The sequence below is a fragment of the Ictalurus furcatus genome, chromosome 19 (assembly GCF_023375685.1).
Source record: "Ictalurus furcatus strain D&B chromosome 19, Billie_1.0, whole genome shotgun sequence".
NCBI lineage: Eukaryota > Metazoa > Chordata > Actinopteri > Siluriformes > Ictaluridae > Ictalurus > Ictalurus furcatus.
The window spans coordinates 1,422,238-1,442,561 of NC_071273.1; the positions used below are offsets into that span (position 1 = coordinate 1,422,238).

The following is a 20,324-nucleotide window of genomic DNA, read 5'->3' on the forward strand; positions in this document are numbered from 1 at the left end:
ACAAACAAACAAATAAATAGAGGCATTTATTCATCTTTGCATTTATATATTTCTGCATTCATCTGGTAAACATGGTTGAATGGTTTATAAATAAGGTCAGGAAAGAAACTCGCATTATTTTTGTTTTATTCATTTATTTTACATATTAATATTAGAAATATTGCTCTCACTACCAAGATGGATTTTGTGTGATTATTTTCACTAACCTGACGCTGTACTAGTGTACAAATTCAACAGCAGTTAGTGTTTGTCTTTTAAAAACCTCTCAGACAGAAAGCACTGTATTGCCTACCAGTGTTCTGGAGTTTCTAGATTAGTACATACTTTTGAATGTAAGGTCAGTGTTTCAAATTTATAAACACAGCTCATGACAACAATCATGACTACAGAGGAAAGTTTTACGAGACAGAGTTCAGAGTGTGTTTAAAATCACTGAGCATGAACGTGCATGAACATCACTTGGAAACCTCATGGACAGGGATCTTTTGGCTCTAACGTACCATCTAGTGAATGGCGCATTAAGTCCTCTAAATGCACAAAGATATGCAGCTGAGTGTATGAACAAAGGCCTGTGTTCTTGCTTTTGCACTTAACACAGGGACAGATTGAGACAACGGCAATTGTTTTCATTTAAAAATCCCAAAACAGCCCAGTGTGGGTTTTCTCTGGGCAGCCTGCACATTGTCATGTTTATTCAAATCCCATGCAGGGGTACTGTGTGTTACCCCACATTGGGCCAAGGCCCCAAACCCTCTATTCTCACTGAGCTTGCATGTCGCAACAAACAATAATCCCTGGACACACTCATTGATCTCTCCATCTGTCTCGACCACCTACTTCATAAATGCCATGCCCAAAAAATAACCGAGAGATCCTTACCTAACAAGAGCCCCATCAAAGGTATACAGATCAGCGAAGCCAACCTCACAGCTCTCGAACATGAACAACAATAAAGTTTCAGACTATGCTTCTATTGATCAACAGCAAGTTTCCCAGTGTCCCCATGTGGTTCCCATCCATTTTCTGTCCCACTTATCCTACACAGGGTCACAGGGAGCCTTGAGCCTACCCCAGGGACTTGGGGGGCACAAGGCAGGGGACACCCTGGACAGAGTGCCAATCCATCACAGGGCACACATTCACACACTACAGACAGTTTAGTGATGCCAATCAGCCTACAAAGCACAGGGAGAGCATGCAAGCTCCAGGCACACAGGGTGGAGGTGGGAATCAGACCCTTAACCCAGGAGGTGTGAGGCAAACGTGCTAACAAATAAGCCACTGTGCCACCCTGTGTCCAGTCCAACATCCATTCCAACATCCATCATTACTACAGTGGGAGCGGGCTCCCACGAAAGCAACGCCCATCTTCAGTGAATCCCTCTAAATATCTATCTTCTCAAGCACTATTGATTCCTTTTCAAATAAAGTGTTTCTTTACAGCTTTGTCTGACTCTGGTACAGCTGGAAACTTCATCAACTGGACCGTCGTGGAATAGCTCAAGTACTGCCTTCAACCTCTCCAGTACCCACTTCACATTAAGGCTCTAGATTTGGGCTCCGTAGGACGAGGATTGATAACACTCTTCAGCTTCAAGTCATCGCCCTCCATCATGAAACCATCTTCCTTCTGGTACCTGTTATATTCAAGTATTCCATTGTCCTCGGCTTCCCCTGGATGCAAACACTGGATTCCACCTACGATACCACCAGAACGCCTAGAAATCGAGGGACAACCTGCCTAGAGAGTCAAAGCAATTCTAGTCTCCAGTCTCAAAGAAACTTTTGAGATATTGGAAACCTCCAATATCTAATTGAGTGGGAGGACTACAGCCCCAAAGGGAGATGCTGCATCCCTGCCCACAATGTCCTCGACCAACTTCTTTGCAGTGACTTTCAAGACACCCCGAAAACCAGGACCATGTCCCAGAGGTAGACCACAAATGACCCTTCTCCCAGACTGATCTCCTATTGGGGGCAGTTTGGGACCCTTCTCCCAAACTGATCTCCTTTTGGGGAGCAGTAGGGGCTTGATTCTGATTGCTGCTTATGGTTTTGATTCGTGATTGCTTACCTCAATTGTGATTTTTGTCTTGACTTGTGATATTCTGATTGTTAATCACCTGACCTTGTGCCTGTCTGATGAAGTAAGAAATTACACACCGGACTGTGCTGTTATACAAAAATAATGCACATGGGAGGAGGGTGCAATGTGGCACGAGGGGGAACTCCGAATTGGAGTGGATTATTTTCTTACAACAGCATGGTCTGGAGTGTGTTATTCTGCTTATACCCCAGCAATTTCCCAAAGTTTAATTCATTAAGTGGACAGAAGTGAGTTCAAATCCCAGCACCACCAACCTGCCATGGATTTATTTTATTATTATAACTGTTTTCAAATGAAAACTCTCAATTTATTAATTTCATACAATGAACTACTTAAATTTTACTTAATATATTATAAAAGAAAAATGGTGGTATGTATGTATGCGAAATTCTCACATACATGTGATTTCATACACATGTATGTGAGATACGAGATACAAGATATTTCTGTCATTTGATATACAGTATGTATATGAGAAAGAGAGAGAGACTGAAGTGCATACACAAAGTGTGAGTAAGTAGGATGGAATGTAAGGTCCAATAACACATTGAAAAATCTTTCTAACAATGTTTTTCTGGCAGAGGATCAAGCATGAGTTTTTGCAGGAAGAGTCAGAGACGGAATTCAAGAAATGGGGAAATGGACGTCCAAGAAAAGGCCAGGTTATATGTGTATGCGACATCAAGGTCAGACATCATACACAAACACAGAAAGCCAAGTACTTCTGCGTGCCACGGTAACATATACCATATCTTTATATATTGACCACAAAGATCTTAGACGTACACATTAATTTCTTTTCAATGTCAGCTTAAGCGTGTATGTATGTATTCTTGATTTTAAGCGAAGGTATGTTATTTTTATCAGGGTTGTGTGATTAGGTGTTCAATGCTGCCTGGACACACTCATGGTAAGTACTTAGGGCTACAGTCACACATACATAACTCTACACCATAAAAGGAGCTGTGCCTTGGATGTCTCCAGGAACACACACACACACACACACACACTTCCAAACCACTTCTGTTCTCTTACATCCACTATTCATTCAATTACTTATAGCATTACTATTTGCACTGTGGAATTTTTCATATCAACATGGACAACGGATTGGTGTCCTTTTAAGAAACGTATCTTCTCCGAAGAGCATACTAAAGGTAAGTTTATACTCTGATAAAATAAACTTCCGTATATTAACATCGCACATTCTGAAGGGAAAGTAAAGGATCCCAGTGCAGTTAGTACAAGTCCTTATTGATCAATTCAGTCAGATTGTCCATATGTAAGTAGCTGCTTTATGATGATGAAGTAGTGTTTAGTAGAAGCAAGCCACAGAAAAAAACAGTTTCACAGGGCCGACAGACAAATCCAATGATAATGTGTGATGTGTGATAAACTTAGAACAGAGAGAGCACTATTTTGGTCATATGTGGCTGTGCAAACACTTATTCTAAAAGGAATACGAGAGATTTTGTTGGATATCACAGCATGCCTAAACTTACTAATTTATTAACTCGAACCCAACCTTGTTTACAAATGCGCCACTCTGTTGCCGGTGATCAGAAAAATGAGGTTATGTAACACAGCTATCGTATGCCTTATTTTTGCCCTTGTGCAAGTCCTTAATGGTTTGTTAGTTTTTGTGACTGTCACTAATGATATGAAAACATTATGGCTCTTTTTTGTGTTAATTTGCTTTAATCTATATAACTCAAAACACCGAAAATACATTATGTAAAGAATAAAACACGATGGCTTATAAAACAGTTATAATCTACAACAGGGTAAGCACAGTAATTTACCAAGAATTAATTTTATTTTTAATTAATGAAAGACATCATTTTTATTGGTTATATTTACATTTAATGATGTGGAACATCCACAAAACAAGTTAGTTCCGGTTATAATGCTATAAAGAGTCGTTCCATCACCAGAATTTCTCTTTTCCCTTGTCATGTTACAGAGAAACCCAAAGCCTTCTGTTCTGAAGACTCAAAAAAAAAAAAAAAAACAAACATGTTGGGAAAACTTAAAGTTACAGCTTTACCTCTGATTGGTACAAAGTGCTGACACTGGAGACTCCTTCCATGAATTTTAAATAAATGAAATATCTGTAAGAATCGAACATTCAACAATGCTGTGGTATAATCAAAATTCTTCTGCACAGTGATCTGTTCAGTAGATACAACTGGAGGTATTTGCTTTGTATTGCTCAATTACATTCTATATATTTTTAAAAAGGCAGGGTACTTAAAAAGAAGACTAAACAATCAAGCATATAAATCAAACACACATGCAGATGCAGCTCCACATACATACTATTGGAGCCATCTTTTTACAACTGACGTTTAATGCCATTTCTTTTCTCACACTTCACACTTCCCGTCACATTGGATTTGTGGTGCAGTCTCTAACCACACCATATGTGGTAAACTATGTAGAGAATAAGGACCAAGCTGCCATTCTGCCTATAAGAAAAACGCAGAATTTCATGAACAACCACTTTTACCCAAGTGCTAGTACACTAGCCACATCAATAATGCTGTTGATTATGGAACCAACGCCCAAAACTTGTTGCTACAGGTCATGGTTTACGTTTTGATGAAGTAACTCTAAGCAATTAGTTAAGTAGATATCCTACAAGCACTAATCAGTCAATGTATGCCATTCGATAACTAAAAAATTCATCCAGTGAAATCCAACTTCCAGAGAAATCCAATTGTTTTTGCTATACACAGAAGACATTTGGTTTTGAGCTCAAAAGCTGAATATGAGACAATTGATCAGAATTTCAGCTTCGTTCTCTGTGCTTGCAAGCATAGATAGATGTTTATTGGTTTATTGTTATACTGCAGCATCAAGGATTGCTGGGTTTGGCCACGTCTTTGTGAAATGCTCTCCTCCCCAAGGCAGACACTGCATGCCAACTAATGCAGTGTATGCAATTTGCTTACTTATCTGACTGTAGTATTGGGCAGTAATGCCACTTCATGTCTGCATCTGCCATTGGTTCATATTGAAAGTTGACTGCATTATGAACCAGTTGATTGCAAGTCAGTGCATGTGACTTGCTGTTGGGACTGTCCACACAGCAGCCAGTCTATCTACATGCATTACAGGGAATCTAGGGAAACACTCGTACATTTTGTGAAAATCCTTGGTGCTAAAGCTAACTTGAATGGAAAGATACTGAATTGATACGTCACTTCACTTATATGGATTTGGAGGAACCATCTGTTCTCTTATAATTGCCATCATACAGATCTATGGTTACAAACCCATCATGGTAACCCACCATGTTAACTGCCTGCATCACATCTGGTATGTGTAGCATATGGTCCATATACCTTTTCTATTGCCAGTTTTTCTAGTAGCTACTTCATTTCTACAGTCAGTATAGACAGTTGGCTTTGCTCTTGCATCTCTGTTGGGCAGAATTCTGTTTGTCGGTAGCTGACAGCAAAGCTGTAAGTCCGTCAGACAGTGTGATTTAAAGCCCCTGGTATTTTGTGTTCTAAAGCTTCAATGCAGTAGTTGCAGAGGGGAGAACTTTCCCTTCATCTGCAACAAAATTAAAATGTTTGTATGTATGTACACTAAAGTGGCCTGTGCTTATGCGTCATGTGTAACATGTATAAGCTATGTGCTGGTTCAGTGTGTGTGTGTGTGTGTGTGTGTGTGTGTGTGTGTGTGTGTGTTCATTTAAGTGTCATATTCAGGGGAGCTGGAAAAATGTTCAGGGTTCAGATGGCCTGGGGGAAGAAACCCCTTCTTCTCAGTCCTGACCATGAGCTTGCGGAGGTGCCTTCCAGACAGCAGCCATTGGAACATTGGTCTGTTTTCGGGGTGTGCGTTCGGGGGGGGGTCCTGCACTGCCTGGTGTAAATCTCCTGCAGGACATCACGGTCCTCAGCACGGCAGTTTACATATCAGGCAGTGATGTTCTCAGTGAGAATGCTCTCAATGGTGGCGGGATAATGAGATGTGGACCTTGCTCAGGTGTCGGAGATGATAAATACCCTGTCTCAATTTCCGTATTAAAGGAAAGAAAGAACCAAATGAATGAGGCTTGAAATGAGATGAAATGTCTAGTAATAAGTTTAATAATCTTATATTTGGTTCATTGTAATCTTATAATAGGAAATACTAAACAAAGTTAACTATATTCAAGATACAGTAGTTTAAATTGCTAGTATGTAATCTTTGCAGGGCATATGCACACTTGTAAGCTTTTCATTTATATTTGTGTGCATGTATATTTATATACCTACGATGTATGATAATTCATTCTTGAATTAAAATGAGAACAGTACATTTTGATTATTGTTGCTGACATGCAGAAAATCAAGCAGAGAGTTGAAGAGAACAGGTTGTCCACACCAGTCTTCTTCCACTGCACTTCCTGTCATTGACCTCAGAAGAAGCTGAGGCTGTCTGTTTGCAATAAATATCTAATAATAAAAGAAACATGCTGAATGAATAAATTGTGCAATACTTTTAATTCTGCATGTAAAAGTGTATTAACATCTCAATATTATAGATGTATTTTATTCCTCGATCATATGTTTTTCCATGAATTGAGTCAATTTTGGTTTCACTGTTCATTAATTCATTCTAACACAATCAACTTTAAACCTTATAATATAATTTCAGTTCAATCATTATATTTCATGACCTATGTTGCCTTTCATGAATTATATATTTATTTTTAAATGCTTTAATAGTTAAAAGATTGGGCAGATGCAGACAGAGCTAAAATCGCATTAACCTTTATTATAGGTTAAACAGTGTTACTGTATACAAGAAGTTTCACAATTTAAAAAAAAAAAGTAAAAATACTTTAAAAATATCTGACACTTATAATGCAGCAGACTATCAGAATACATATTATACAGCTGAGTGCCAGATGTATGATGCCTTAAAACTCTGGAGAAAAGTCCATAGCAATTAGTTAAAGGGCACATATTCCCATATGCCAAGTTCATAGAGCCATTATTTAAAAAAAAAAAAAAAAAAAAAGTAAAAATTTTAATATTTTGATTCATATTACACTTAGTTTCATATGCAAGTGTCAGATTTTTTTTATACCCTTATTTGAGAATTAGGAAATAGAGAGAGTGCAATTCGTCTACATCAAATAGTTACACGTGCCACCTCATTCCTTGTATTAGTGATATTAACATCCTTCCTTCTTTTATGTAATAATGCGATCTTTTTCTCATAACCCAGTCTTTTTGTCGTAATAGTGTGATATTTTAACATAATAATTCTGAAAAGCTGTGACGCGTAATGTATATTTTCAAGTAAATTCAATTCAGTTTTATTTATATAGTGCTTTAAAATTGTAAATGTATCCCAATTGTTGATCCTATACAACAATAGTGTGCTTCTGCTTTTGGAAAATATTAGAATTATGGTTTCCACATAGCAATGCAAAGTGCATATAACCATAGAAATACCTGTGGAATGGTTTGTTGGTCCTGCCTTCACATGATTTGATTTCTGTGATGTTGGAACTGTGTTGTTTCAGATATACTGAAGGTAAATAAAACAGCATTGTTCTGCTCACTAGCACCCTAGCAACCATGTTAGATACCATAGCAGCCATTTGGGAAACCATAGCAATGGCATAGTAACCACTTGGATTACCATAGTAACTCTCCAGCAGTGTGCTAACACCAGCTTTAATACCATAGCAACTACCTGGCAACCACATAAAAACACTGCAGCAAACACCTGAAATATCATAGCAACCATCTAGCATGACCCTAGCAACCACCTTGAATAAAATAGCAGTGGCAGTAGCAATAGCTAGTAATACCCTAGCAACCACCTGCAAGAACTTAGCAACACTCTTGAAACCAGTGGGGATAATATAGCAACCACATAGCAGCACCCTAGCAATTCCCAAAAATACCTTATCACCAACCTAGCAATACTCTAGCAACCATGTGAAATAACATAGCAACCATTTAGCAGCACCCTAGCAATCAATTAAATTAAATTTTTATTTTCATAGCACTTTTACCAATGTACATTATCACAAAGCAACTTTACAGAAATATATACATTCTGGATATAAATTGTTTAGTTTTTAAATGCTTCTCATATGAGCAAGCCAGAGGCGAAAGTGGTGAGGAAAAACTCCCTGAGATGATATGAGGAAGAAAATTTGAGAGGAAGCAGACTCAAAAGGGAACCCATCCTCATCTAGTTGAAAGTGGATATTGCAATTATAAATAAATCCCTTCTATAACTATGTGCTTATATAGTCAAAAAGTGCCATTGTGTAATCTGGAAATTCGTTATAGTTTTAACATGAAGTCTGTTTTGTTGAGGTTATGCACTGTTCACTGATGGAGACTTGAGTGCAAAACTGTTCATGGGAATTGCAGTCCTAAAGCTATCTTTGTGATATCAGAGTGGTACTATCCTCAGTAATCTCATGCATCTTTAGGCTGTCCATGTGGGGCCATCCTTAGCAACAGCGAGTGATTTCCAAGTGATGAGAACTCCAACCATCAGAATGGAGAGCAAAATGGGTCAGGATCACTTGTATCTCAGGAGAAGCATGTATAGCGTGAGAGGTAGAGAGAGAGAGAGAGAGAGAGAAACACAGATTATTAAGTATTCTAATTGTCATGTAATGATTATGGACAATGTACTTTGCGTGAGTGCAAGCAGGGACTCCAGTATGACTAGCTATGACAGCGTAATTAAAAAGGAGAGCCAGAAGGTAACACAGACATGAAGGCGCCCCGGGACATAAAGCAGGCAGCCACTCCACCATCAACAAACTTGAGTGAATGTGTAAGAGTGAGACAGCATCCAAACATCCCAGTTCACCACAACACTCTATGCCTGTGAGCCTCTAGATCTGCTCCTTTACATAAGAAAAAAATATTTACAAAAGGCTTCACAATTCACATTCACAAATAGTCATACATTCTCAAATATGTTTTCAGCCTCGACTTAAACACTGAGACTGTGTCTGAGTCCCGAACACTAATTGGAAGGCTGTTTCATAAATGTGGGGCTTTTTAATAGAAAGCTCTGCCCCCTGCTGTAGTCTTCACTATTCGATATACCATCAAATAGCCTGCATCTTTTGATCAAAGTAGGCGTGGCCGTTTCCTTAACTCCAACATTTTCTAGTCTATCAAGGAGAATAGTATGATCAATGGTATCAAAAGCTGCAAGGTCAAGCAACACAAGCAAGGAGACACAACCCTGATCAGCGGCCAGTAGAAAGTCATTTACCACTTTACCCACGCTGTCTCTGTGCTATGACGAGGGCTAAATCCTGACTGATACATTTCATGAATGTTATTCCTATGTAGATACGAGCATAGCCGCTGTGCTACAAACCATTCTAGGGTAACCTGGAATACCATAGCAACCACCTAGTAATGCCCTGTGCACCACCTTGAATAACATAGCAACCAACAAGTAACAGCAACCAGCTGGAAAGACAAATAACCACCTAGTAACATCCTAGCAACATTTTTGTTACCGTAGCAACCAGAGTAAATCCAATCTGGGAATAGGGTGCTTGTGATTTTGGAAAAGATTGAAATTGTGGCTATGTGTAGTAGCAACACTCCAAAGTTTATCTATGTGGAATAGAAGGGGTGTGTTTCACTGGTCTCATTCTTTTCGAAAACTTTGTCTGTTTTCAGAGGTCACATAGATTAAGCATGGAAACGTGGTTGGAGTCTGTTTCACTGCAGTTATAGTTTATTAAGCTTTTTTTCTACAATAATATCTGTTGTGTCCTTTCTTTGAGGTTACTGTATTTTCAGTGCTCTGAGTCAGTCAAGATAACATCGATATATGCTTTTAGGCATTAGAATATATGAAAATAAAATACAAGAATACATTCAGTTCAGAAATCCATTCAGTAAACACCAATTAATGCATTTACAATGTTAATCTAGTACCATTTATTCTTTAAAACATACTTTTTTGTTATAGTGTAATTAACTGTCATACTATCCCATTATGAGGAGATTAATTAATTCATTCATTCATTCATTCATTTTTTACAAAAGAACATTCTAAACTGAGATTGTGCTTAATTATGCAGTAACAGTTAACCATGTTGCCTCACATTCAAAACTAGAGTAAACAAAACATGACGTGCCTATTAAGCTAGTTTGGTGAAAAACTACATGTGACACTGTGATTACCATTATTAGGTACCATGCTAGTGCTATTTCCCTCAAGTGCAACAAAATTACTTTTATTGACCTTTGTATTTTAATGTACTGTTTCGAGTATCATTAAATTACTGCACCTAACAGTTATGTAAGGATTTCCTCTTAACTAACCTGTAATTCAGGAGAGAAATGATTAAGTATGGAGAAGTGGTTGCAGTCTGTTACAAGTTCTCTGCAGTTATGCAAGAAAACCATAACCGACATTATGACCAGTGTTTGATGCGAGATTTGTGGTCTTGTGCTGCCATCTTCTGCTGCAAATGAAGCACAAATGGTGTATCCTCCTGCTTGACTAACTACAGTACCTCAAAAGTAATGTGTGTAATACAGTAAGGTGACTGAAATTTCCCTTTCTCAACAACAGCAAAAAAAACTGTGTCACTGATTCTACTTATTGTTTTATTCTTGTGGGAAAAAAAACACATTATCAATGTGACCACACATATAGTCCCCTCTGAATGCATTGGAACAGCAGGGCCAGTTCTTTGTTATTTTTTATACATTGAAAACATTTGAGATCCAAAGATGAATATTAGACAATAGATCACATTTTCAACTTTCATTTCCTGATATTTACATCTCGATGTGTCAAACAACTTGGAACATAGCACTTTTTGTTTGAATTATTTTTCAAGTGATCAAAAATATTGGAACATGTGACTGAGCTGTGTTTCTTGTTGCCCAGGTGTGTCCAGTTAGATTTATTGTTTAAACGATTAATAGCTCTGAAAGTCTACTCTTGGTTTGAGCCCTGTGTTTGTGTTCAGTGTATAGCAAAAAGAATTAGCATTGCCATTCCAGTACTTTTGGAGGGGACTGTAGGTCGATGAAATTCGGCACAATCATAGAAGATGAAATGACCCTGATTGCCTAATGGTGGCATTATAGTGCACCATTTTACTGTTTCAGCCTGTATATCGAGCACTGTCAGGCCTAGAGACAAAGTTAATTTTTGCTCTGATTCCTTGGCTAATTCAATTTGCAATTTAGAGCATTTAGCTCTGGCCACTTAGATTTTTAGCATAATATAAGACATCTACTTTTGGGAATTAGTCAGAGGTTTTTGTTCTAGGATAACCCTATCTTCACAAAATTGGTGTCAAATGGCTCTGGAGAGTTTGGCAATCAATAATTTTCAAAAAGATGTTGAGATTTCTGAACAATACTGGCCACCACCTGCCAATCAATCCTAAACAGAGGAAACTAATTAACTCAAACTCATGTTATTTGCACGGACTTTCTAATGCCCCTTCAGGGCTGAGTTTTGGGTGCATTTACCAACAATGGGCAGAGTTACATTCAGAAAACTCTCTCAGGAACCTTAAGTCCAATATAGGTGATTTTTTTTTTTATTCTGCACCTTTATGCTAATTTGTAAGTGATGTTTTAATATCGACCTGGTTGCTTATAAAACATGGCCACCATCTGCCAATCATCTTTCAGCAAACATTTGGGTTAACATAAGCAATCCATCACAAAACTGGGATAACATAGCTACCACTCACTAACACCCTAGCAACCACCTGGAATACCATGGCAACCACCTAGCAACACCCTAGAAACCACTTGGATTACCATAGCAATCGCCTACGAACACCCTAGCTACCACATGCGATAACATAGCAACCACCTATTAACACCCTATCAACCACCTGCAATACCTTAGCAGCCAGCTAGGAAAACATAGTAACCACACAGTTAAATCCCTAGTGTTGAATTATCCCATCTGGGATAAGATAGCAACCACCTAGCAACCACCTGAACTACTCTAGTAATCACTGAGCAACAACCTGTTCCCTTTCTGGTTGTTACAACACCAGTGGTTTCTATCTTTGTTGTATTGGGTATGCCCAATGTATGTGCAATGGCTTGCTTTTCTCCCATAGACAGTTCTCTGGTCTTTATGTTGGTTTATACGTTTTAACTATACAGTGGTGGAAATAAGTATTGAATGTGTCAACATTATTTTCAGTAAATGTGTTTCCAATGAGGTTATTCACATGAAATTTTCACCAGACATCAATAGAAATATGGAAATATAAAGAATTCACAATGATTGTGCCCTGCGATGGACTTGCACCCTGTCCAGGGTGTACCCTGCCTTGTGCCCGATGCTCCCTGGGATAGGCTCCAGGTTCCCCCGCAACCCTGAAGAAGGAGTAAGCGGTAGAAGATGGATGGATGGATGGAAAGAATTCACAATATGGAAATATAAAGAATTCACAACATTAAAGTCCATAAATAAAGTTATGTGTAATAAAGTGGAATGACACAGGAAAAAAAGTATTGAACACGTTAAGAAAAGCAGTTCTCCAAGGCAAGGTAAAGCAAGGAACCAGCTGAAATCCGTAAGTAGTTAGAACGTAATTATACTTCTTATCGGTGCAAATTAATATCAGCTGGGTTAGTTAGTTGATGGTCTATAAAAAGGCTTTTCATTATCAAGGTGTCACACAAGATACATCTCATGATGGGTAAAAGCAAAGAGCTCTCCCAAGACCTTCAGAACCTTATTGTTGCAAAACATATTGATGGAATCGGATACTGATGTATTTCAAAACTTCTGAATCCTCCAGTAAGCACCATCGGGGCCATTATCCACAAGTGGAAGCAACATCACTCCGTCATCAACCGGCCATGCACAGGAGCTCCTCACAGGATTTCTGACCAGGGAGTCAGAAGAATAGTCAGAAGAGTAGTCCAAGAGCCAAGGACCACTCGGAAAGAGCTCCAGAAACACTTGGAGGCAGCAGGTGCCATCGTCACAGAGAAAACAATAGGCAATGCACTCCACTGCTCATGCTCACACTGCAAGACTCAATTACTAAAGAAAAGGCATGTCGAAGCTCGTTTAAAGTTTGCTACAACTCATCTGGACAACCCTATGAAATACTGGGAGAGTGTAGTCTGGTCAGACGAGAGCAAAATTGAACTTTTTAGCTGTCATACTACACACCATGTTTGGAGAAGAAATGGCACTGAACATCACCCTAAAAATACTATAACCACAGTGAAGTTTGGAGGAGGAAGCATCCTGGTGTGAGGCTGTTTTTCATCACATGGTACTGGCAGACTTAATATAATTGAAGGAATGATGAATGGCCTTTTATCGGGAGATTCTTGAAGAATCTGTTGCCATCCACCAGGATGCTGAAGATCAGACGTGACTGGACCTACCAGCAGAACAACGATCCAAAGCATACAGCAAAGGAAACACTCAATTGGTTTCAGAGAAATAAATCAAGGTGTTAGAATGTCCCAGTCAATCACCTGACTTGAATCCAATTGAACAAGATTTAAAGACAATATGTTTAGAAGAATGGACCAAAATCACACCTGAATACTGCGAAGATTAATTTCTTCATACAGGAAGCGTCTTGAAGCTGTCATTAGAAACAAAGTCTTCTCCACTAAGTATTAAATAAATTTCAGTTAGAGTGTTCAATACTTTTTCCTGTGTCATTCTGCTTCATTACACATAACTTTATTTATGGACTTTAATGTTGTGAATTCTTTATATTTGCAAATTTCTTGAGTTAATGCTGATGGCTGGTGAAAATTTCATGTGAATAACCTAATTGGAAATATATTTACTGAAAATAATGTTGATACGTCCAATACTTATTTCCCCCGCTATAAATGCAGTCTTCACAGGCAAAACCCAGGGCTCAAACCAAGAGTAGACATACAGTATAAGTGCATGTATTCACATGTGCACTGATATACTTCCTGTTGGAGTTCAGTTGGCTTTGTAATTCGCAGATGTCCATCTGTCCAACAAGCAGCGGTTTTGCTGTTTGTTAAAAGTAAAAAAAGGAAAAAGTACTTGCATGAAAAAAATGAAAGACAAACACACATGCAACGTTGCAATGAGAGATGATGATGACAGATTTCAGCCATTCTCTCATTGTGGTCAACACCCTAGCAATCACCTGGGATAACATAGCAACCACGTGCTAACACCCTAGCACCTCTAATACAATGGCAATCATCTGGATTACCCTAGCTACCACCTGGGATAGTATAACAACAACCTAGCAACACCTTAGCAGCCACCTGGGGTAACATAGCAACCACCTAGCAACTGCCTGGAATGTCACAGCAACCACCTAGCAAATATATTAGCAACCGTGTGAAATAGAATTCCAACCACTTAGTAACACCATAGCAACCATCTAGGATAAAAAAACAAAAACAACAACAGAGCAATTACCGAGCAACAATTTAGCAACCTCCTGGGATGACATATCAACCACCTAGCAACACCCTAGCAACCACATAGAGACACCCTTGCAACCTCCTTCAGTAACATAGCAACCACCTAGCCACACCCTTGCAAACACCTGGGTTATCATATCCACCACCTAATAAGTCCCTCGCAACCACCTGATATATCTTTGCAACCACTTAGCAACACTCTAGCAACCACCAGGTAACACCCTTGCAACCACCTCAAATACCTTAGCAACCACCTAACAATAGTTTAGCAACCACCTGGAATGTCATTGCAAATGCCTAGCATTTTACCTTTTAACTCATATTTTGAGAACATTGAGGCATAGAGACAAAATTCTTTTCTTTGATTCCTTGTCTATTACAATTAAATTCATTTTTATTTGTTTAAAGCTTTTAAAATGGATATTGTAACAAAATCAGCTTTACAGAAATATATACATTTAGGATATAAGTTTTAAATTTATAAATCTATAAACTTATCCCTAATGAGCAAGCCAGAGGTGACAGTGGCAAGGAAAAACTCCCTGAGAAGATACGAATTTGAGAGGAGCCAGCCTCAAAAGGGAACCCATCCTCAATTTCCTTCTGTAACTGTGTACTACATGGTCAAAAAGTGCAACTGTATAACCAGGAAATTCATTATAATTTTCACATGAAGTCTGTTTTGTTGAAGTTATCAAGGGTTCACTGATGGAGACTTGACTGCAAAACTGTTTGTGGTAATTGCAGTCCTGAAACTATCATAGTAATTGTACTACTAAGACATCATAGCAGAACTGTTCATATCAGTTGCAATCCAAAGCCATCTTATGGTTTTTAAGTGGTACCATCACAGTAATCTCGGTCCATGTGAGGCCATCCTCAGCAGCATCAAGTGATTTCCAAGTGATGTGAACTCAACCAGAAGTAAGGCATCAGGATGAATCAGGCAGGTCTGGAGAACAGAAGAGGTCAGGATAACTGATATTTCAGGAGTATCATGTGTAGCCCAACAGAAAGAGAGAGAGAGAGAGAGAGAGAGTGATACAGAGATTCTTAAGTATGCTAATTGTCATGTAATGATTAAGGACAATTTACTTTGTGTGCAAAGTGAATGCAGGTACTCCAGCAAGACTAGCTGTAGCAGCATAACTAAAAGGGAGAGCCAGAAGGTAACACAGACATGAGGGCTCCCTGGAACATAAAGCAGCTAGCCACTCCACCAACAACAAACCTGGGTGAACACATGAGAGGGTGGTGGGTGGGTGATTGGGAGGACAGCATCCAAACATCCCAGTTCACTACAACACTCTATGCTTGTTAACCCTCTAGATCTGATCTTTTATCTAAGAAAAAAAAAACTATTCACAAAAGGCTTGACTAAACAACGTGAGTAAATTGGGAGGCTGTGGGGATTTGTAAGAGAAAGCTCTGCCCCCTGTCTTCACTATTCGGGATACCAACAAATAACCTGCATCTTTTGATCGAAGTAGGCATGGCGGTTCATAAAAGACCAAAAGTTCGCTCAGGTAATGTGGTGCGAGACCATTCAGTGCTTTATAGGTCAATAGAAGTATTTTATAATCAATGCAAAATTTTACAGTGTTGATAAGATAGGGGTGATGTGGTCGTATCTTCTGGTTCTAGTAAGGACTCTAGCAGCTGCATTCTGGACTAACTGAAATTTGTTATGCTCCTACTGGAACATCCAGACAGTAAGGCATTACAGTAATCTAGTCTAGAGGTGATGAAAGCATGAACTAATATTTCTGCATCATGTAGTGACAATATATTTCTCATCTCAGCAATATTTCTGAGATGAAAGAAGGCTATCCTAGTAATATTATCTACATGAGCATCAAATGAAAGACTGGAGTCAATAATCACCCCAAGGTCTTTTATTTCTGCACATGATGAAAGAGAAAGGTCATCCAGAGTTACTGTGTGATCAGAAAACTTACTTCTAACTGTATGTGGTCCTAGTATGAGTACTTCTGTCTTGCCAGAATTAAGTAAAAGGAAGTTAATAAGCATCCAGTGTCTAATGTCCTTTACACATTCCTCAACTTTACTAAGCTGTTTTCTGTTATCTGGCTTTGAATATATAAAGAAAAAAGCAGTGGGCCTAAAACAGAACCTTGCTGAACACAACTTTACCTAAGTATGCATAGAGAAGTCACCATTTACATCTACGAACTGATAACGATCAGTCAGATAAAATCTGAGCCTTAACTCCAACAACATTTTCTAGTCTATCAAGAAGAATAGTTTGATCAGTTGTATCAAAAACTGCACTAAGGTCAAGCAACACAAGCAAGGAGACACAACCCTGATCAGAGGCCAGTAGTAGGTCATTTACCAATTTAACCAGTGCTGTCTCTGTGCTATGATGAGGCCCAAATCTTGACTGATACATTTGACCTTATTCGTATGTAGGTACGAGCATAATTGCTGTGCTACAACCTTTTCTAGGATCTTGGAGTTAAAGGAGAGATTTGATATTGGCCTATAGCTGGACAATGGACAGGGGTCAAGGTCAGATTTTTTAATCAGGGGTTTGATAACTGCTAGTTTAAATGATTTAGGTATATAGCCAGTGCTAAGGGAAGAATTGGTTCTTTTTAGCAGAGGTTTGATTGCCTCTGGAATAATCTGTTTGAGGAAACATCTAGGTAAGGGGTCTAGTATACAAGTTGATGATTTTTCTGAGGAAATTAGTGAAATTCATTCTGGAAGGGGAGTAAAACCGTCTGATCTGATATGGTTATATTATTATCTACAGGTTTAGTTATAGAATTGTCTGGTTTTAAATTTATAGTCTGAATTTTTTGCCTGATATCTTTAATTTTGCCATTGAAAAAAATTAGTTGACACTGAAAGGCATCGCTACTACTTATGAAGGTGTGCATGTTTCTGTGGTGGTCTTATTCCTAGTTAATTTTGCTACAGTATTAGGATTAGAAATATTTTTGTTATATTTTGGTTAGCTATTTCTGAACCAATTTGCGTCATTAAGTTCCGCTCACTAATTCGCATAATATTAATAAAACCTGGTGTGGTAGGGGGTTTGCTATTCATGTTTTTCCACATAAAAACAAGTACATCACTGATTCTTTGGCTTATGACATGAAAATTTCTTTTTCTACCATTAGGCCCCACCCACAAAAATTTATAATAATTTGCATAACATGCAAAACAAACTTTTCTATAGTAGTCCTAGGATTGTTGGCCTATTTCCAAGAATCTGGTGTTAAATTTCTCATAAGAGTCTCACCCTCAAGTATTATAAAAAAAAAAATGTTGACATTTATAGAGAAGATGACTGCCGCCTGCCAATAAAGCATTGTATTTACTCTAACAGCTATAAAACATAATATATTTGACGGGTTCACACAAAACTTGAAAGGCCTATTTAGGACTAGATTCTGAGGTTGTTTCCAAAGGTTGAAGCATGATCACCGGTAGGAGCCAGGGTTAAGTTCAAATATCTTTTTTCTTAGGAGTTTCTCATAAGTCTGATTGAGCTGAAACACCTTAGCAACCACCTAGTAATAATTTAGCAACCACCTGCACTACCACAGCGACCACCTAACAATGCCATAGCAACCTCTTTGCAACACCAGGAACTTGCTTAAGCTGCACAGTCATTCAATTTCTTAAGTAGGCCAATTCCAGATTGCTCAGTCTGATCAAGAATAGTGTGTTGCATTGTGATTCACTGAGTGGTTTCTGCATAGCAACCATTTGAATTCCCCATTGAAATGAATGGAGGAATGTTCAGGGAGGTTTGGCCTTCACACTATTAATATTTAAACCTATGTCAATTCAGATACACTGAAAATAAAAAAAAAAAATGGATTGCCATGCCTACCTACACCCTAGGAACCACCTGGAATACCACAAACATCTCCTGACAACTTAGCAACAATCTGTAATTATAATAGCAATCAGCTAGCAACATTGTAGCAACCACCTAGAATATCATATCAACCACATAGCAACAAGCTAGAAATCCCCTGGGATAGCCACCACCTAGCACCATGCCTGGAATCACCTGGAATAACATGCCAATCAACTAGCAACAACATGTCAAATGAATGGGGGAATGGCATACTTTATGTGAAGAAAGTGTATATACCTGGAGAGAACAGTGTCATCGTAAATAAACTCATTGCATTTCAGATTTTCTTCATTCATTATTCCTTATATAATTTATACTATATACTTTAATTTATCATTCCTTTGATTTTTTTTTTCCACATTTCATTTACACCTGTCTAAAACGCATCCTTGAATTCAGCAAAGTAAACCATAATAAAACTCACACAGGGAGTTGTGGGCTATATTAGCTGAAAAACTGTCCACAGATCCACGTTTTGAAAATTTAACGGAAGTAGTAGACCATCCGGGTACCTTTGGGATACTCGTTTCAACATATTTTGATTTGGGACATACTAATTCTCATCTCAGATACAATTTAGTATGAATAATAGTTCAACCGGGATGCAGGGCAAGTTCCCTGTGTCTTATCTCGCTCCCCTGTGGCTCTTCTCTCGCCCTCTTTATCTCCTTGCTGCGACTCACTGAAACAAAGAAAACTCATTAGGAGTCTCACCCACAGGTGCAGCCTCTGCATTAATACTCACTCCACCCTCCAATTAATCAATTGATCCTCTGTCTGTGGTTGGAGAAGGACCTGGCTCCTGGTCCGTGCTCAGCTTAAAGGGGGCCTGCAAGGGTCTTGACAATCTCAGCGAGTGGTGAGGGCTCGATGACGGCAGATCGACCTCAATTTCCCGGGTTTTGGCATTAGTTTGACACTCTTACGGGTTCATGGAAAAGTTTGGAGATGGGAGGCAGGCTTCTGTTTATTTTTCTGTTTCCTTTTCCTTTACTCTTCAGCGTTTTTATCTCACTACACACACACACACACACACACACACACACATATATATACATACAGACACACACATACTAGAGCTGCAACAACTAATTGATAAAATCGATAAGAATTGATTATGAAAATCAGTCAACGAATCTCGTTATTGATTAGTTGGTCTACGCGCGGCATGGGGGAGATTTACTCATTATGTTACTTGTCTCCCGAAAACACGCTTTGGAGAGTAAATACTAAAGCTGTGTCCCAAATGACGTACTAAACACTTACACTATGCACTGTTTACTCTACCGTCTAGTGTGTGGATTTTAGAAATGTAATATCATCTCAAATATAACACAAAGTATAAGCCGCTTCCTAGTCAAGCGCACGTAATGTGATGCCCCTAGCCAGAGTCACCGACAATAACTTTCTTCAGTTTACTGTTTGTCAACGTTACCTTTCACTCCCAACATGACCTCAGTCACCATCAGATGGAGATGAAATCGCCACGTGATTGAGGAAGAAAGTGTGCAACCTCAAAGTCCTCTAAGGCAGGGAAACACCGTGGAGAAGATCAAACTTTATAAAGCGGAGTTTGTACAGTATGGGCATGACAATGATGCTGTCGCGAGTTGCTTAAAAGGTTTAATTTAAGTTTATTGTCATTATATGCTGCATCAATGTAACTTCTGTTGTTTATTATAACGGAAGTGATGTGTTCGTAGCGAGGCCGTGTTTTGCTCCTCACGCGCACTGCAGACGCGGGGATACACAGTGTAGCGCGAGTAAGACCTGTAATGTTTAATTAAAACATTATGAACAAAAGTGAAACAATATGCCTAAAAGCAGTGAGTAACAGAAACCATAAGGTGCAGTGAAAGGGAGTTTTTATTATTAATTTAAG

At 38.7% G+C, this 20,324-nt stretch overlaps 1 protein-coding gene across 2 annotated transcripts in view; it reads left to right on the forward strand.

Annotated features, from left to right (window-relative positions):
- The first annotated feature begins 3,001 nt into the window (after positions 1-3,001).
- The window catches only part of cacna1c (calcium channel, voltage-dependent, L type, alpha 1C subunit), a 315,602-nt gene continuing 298,279 nt past the window's right edge, over positions 3,002-20,324 (forward strand). For both annotated transcript variants that reach the window (XM_053649808.1, XM_053649807.1), the window contains exon 1: positions 3,002-3,264. The gene's annotated coding sequence lies outside the window, so the exon portion shown is untranslated. The remainder of the gene's footprint in view (positions 3,265-20,324) is intronic.